The 3,064-nt window shown below is 49.3% G+C and overlaps 1 non-coding gene across 1 annotated transcript; it reads right to left on the bottom strand.

The window, feature by feature from the left end:
• Positions 1–1,949: 1,949 nt before the first annotated feature.
• Trnas-cga lies at positions 1,950–2,024 on the bottom strand. The gene has a single exon. It is a non-coding gene; the product is annotated as a tRNA-Ser (tRNA).
• Positions 2,025–3,064: the final 1,040 nt, after the last annotated feature.

The raw sequence follows: 3,064 nt of genomic DNA, 5'->3' as shown, positions 1-3,064 counted from the left end.
CGCAACTTCAGAATTGCCTCTCTGGTGTCTTTACCTTTTCTAAAGTGAAAATGATAGTCATGTAACACGTCCTCAATTTTCTTTTACATTCTTATATAAATTATTCTTGTCAGCAACTTGAATGCGCGATCTGTTAAGCTGGCTGTGCGATAATTCTCCTACTTGTCAGCACTTGCAATCCTCGGAATTGTGTGGACGACATTCTTTCAAAAGTCAGGTGGTACATTGCCATACTCATACACAGATCAAGGAAAGTTTTGCATCACCTCGGTTCCGGGAGTTCCGGAACCTGTACAGAAAATTGGAATACAGATCTATATAAACATCATTTCCGCCCGTGAAAGTCACACATTGCATGTTGTACCACCATACAGAGAGATCTTCAGAGGATGTGGTCCAGACTGCTGTGCCGCGCGGGATTAGCCGAGCGGTCGTAGGCGCTGCAGTCATGGACTGTGCGGCTGGTCCCGGCGGAGGTTCGAGTCCTCCCTCGGGCATGGGTGTGTGTGTTTGTCCTTAGGATAATTCAGGTTAACTAGTGTGTAAGCTTAGGAACTGATGACCTTAGCAGTTAAGTCCCATAAGATTTCACACACATTTGAACATTTTTGAACAGACTGCTGTACACACCGGTACCTGTAACACCCAGTAGCACGTCCTCTTGCATTGATGCATGCCTGTATTCGTCGTGGTATACTATCCACAAGTTCATCGAGGCACTCTTGGTCCAGATGTTCCCACTCCTCAACGCCGATTCGACGTAGATCCCTCAGAGTGGTTGGTGGGTCACGTCGTTCATAAACAGACCTTTTCAATCTATCCCAGGCATGTTTGATAGGTTTCATGTCTGGAGAACATGCTGGCCACATTAGTGGAGCGCTGTTGTTATCCTGAAGGAAGTCATTCACAAGATCTGCACGATGGGGGCGCGAATTGTCGTCTATGAAGACGAATGCCTCGCCAATATGCTGCCGACATGATTGCACTATCGGTCGGGGGACGGTATTCATGTATCGTACAGCCGTTACGGCGCCTTCCTTGACCACCAGCGGCACACGTCGGCCCCAAATAATGCGACCCCAAAAAGCAGGTAACCTCCACTTGCTTCACTCGCTGGACAGTGTGTTTAAGGGGTTGATTCTAACTGGGTTGCATCCAAATTGTCTTGTTGAAGGCATATGTGACACTCATCGGTGAAGAGAACGTGACGCCATTTCTGAGCGATCCATTCGCCATATTGTTGGGCCCATCTGTACCGCACTGCATGGTGTCGTGGTTGCAAAGATGGATTTCGCCATTGAGGTCCTGAGTGAAGCTGCGCTTCATGCAGCCTATTGCGCACAGTTTGAGTCATAACATGACGTCCTGTGGCTGCTCGAAAAGCATTATTCAACATTGCTGTCAGGGTTCCTTCGAGCCATAATCCATAGGTAGCGGTCATCCACTGCAGTAGTAGCCCTTTGGCGGCCTGACCGAGGCATGTCATCGACAGTTCCTGTCTCTCTGTATCTTCTCCATGTCCGAACAACATCGCTTTGGTTCACTCCGAGACGCCTGTACACTTTCCTTGTTGAGATCCCTTCCTGGCACAAAGCAGCAATGCGGACTCGATCGAACAGCAGTGTTGACCGTCTAGGCACGGTTGAACTACAGACAACACGAGCCGTGTACCTCCTTCCTGGTGGAATGACTGGAACTGATAGGCTGTCGGACCCCCTTCGTCTAATAGACTCTGCTCATGCATGGTTGTTTACATCTTTGGGCGGGTTCAGTGACATCTCTGGACAGTCAAAAGGACTGTGTCTGTGATACAATATCCGCAGTCAACATCTGTCTTCGAGAGTTCTGGGAACCTGGGTGATGCAAAACCTTTTTTGATGTGTGTAATTAATTTCCGTGTTTTTAAACTACTTCATTCTATATGAAACTTCCTGGCAGATTAAAACTGTGTGCCGGACCGAGAATCGAACTCGGGACCTTTGCCTTTCGCGGGCAAGTGCTCTACCAACTGAGCTACCCAAGCACGACTCACGCCCCGTCCTCACAGCTTTACTTCTGCCAGTACCTCGTCTCCTACCTTCCAAACTTTACAGAAGCTCTCCTGCGAACCCTGCAGGTCCCGAGTTCGAGTCTCAGTCCGGCACACAGTTTTAATCTGCCAGGAAGTTTCATATCAGCGCACAATCCGCTGCAGAGCGAAAATCTCATTCTGGAAACATCCCCCAGGCTGTGGCTAAGCCATGTCTCCACAGTATCCTTTCTTTCAGGAGTGCTAGTTCTGCAGGGTTGGCAGGAGAGCGTCTGTAAAGTTTGGAAGGTAGGAGACGAAGTACTGGCAGAAGTAAAGCTGTGAGGACGGGGCGTGAGTCGTGCTTGGGTAGCTCAGTTGCAGTCACCCTTCGGCGGCGCAGCGGTTCGGACGGTGTTTACGTCCCTGCCGCACGTCTGCGCGAGAGGTGCTTACATTAAGTGTGTAGCGGTGTGTCGCGGTATACATAGAACGAATCATGGCCTTGTCGTTCCACAAATCAACACTGAAATTTAGTTTTGTTAACGAATATGCTCGACCGAAGGCTTACGAGATCGAACGTTATTTACGGGACGAGGTGAAAACCGAACCTGACGTTCTAGTTGGAATACACTTATCTATAATCAGCAGCGTGGTCTATGTCAAGCTCATAAATGAAGCGGCATGTGACGAACTACTACTTCGACACCGACAAGGACTTCGTTTCTGTCATTCGGACGGGAATGTTGGAGCGGTAACTGTTGAACGCGCCGGCATGGGCCTCCGAACGATCAGCGTCTTTGAGCTTCCATTCGAAGTCCCAGAAGAATTGGTGACAGACTTCCTGCGTCCTTACGGAACGGTCCTATCCCACGTAGCTAAAAAATGGGCGAGTTTCAAGACGTATCCTGTCCTCAATGGCGTCAGACAAATACCGATCGAACTCCGAAAACACATCCCGTCATACTTGTACATCGCCGGTTGTAGGGCGATTGTCATTTACGACGGACAACCAAGGCAGTGCTCTGGATGTGGGAAGGAGGGACACATATGTTC

This window comes from Schistocerca piceifrons, chromosome 3, assembly GCF_021461385.2.
Source record: "Schistocerca piceifrons isolate TAMUIC-IGC-003096 chromosome 3, iqSchPice1.1, whole genome shotgun sequence".
Classification (NCBI taxonomy): domain Eukaryota; kingdom Metazoa; phylum Arthropoda; class Insecta; order Orthoptera; family Acrididae; genus Schistocerca; species Schistocerca piceifrons.
Note: the sequence above shows the minus strand (reverse complement) of the source record. Positions and strands in the feature narration are given on the sequence as shown.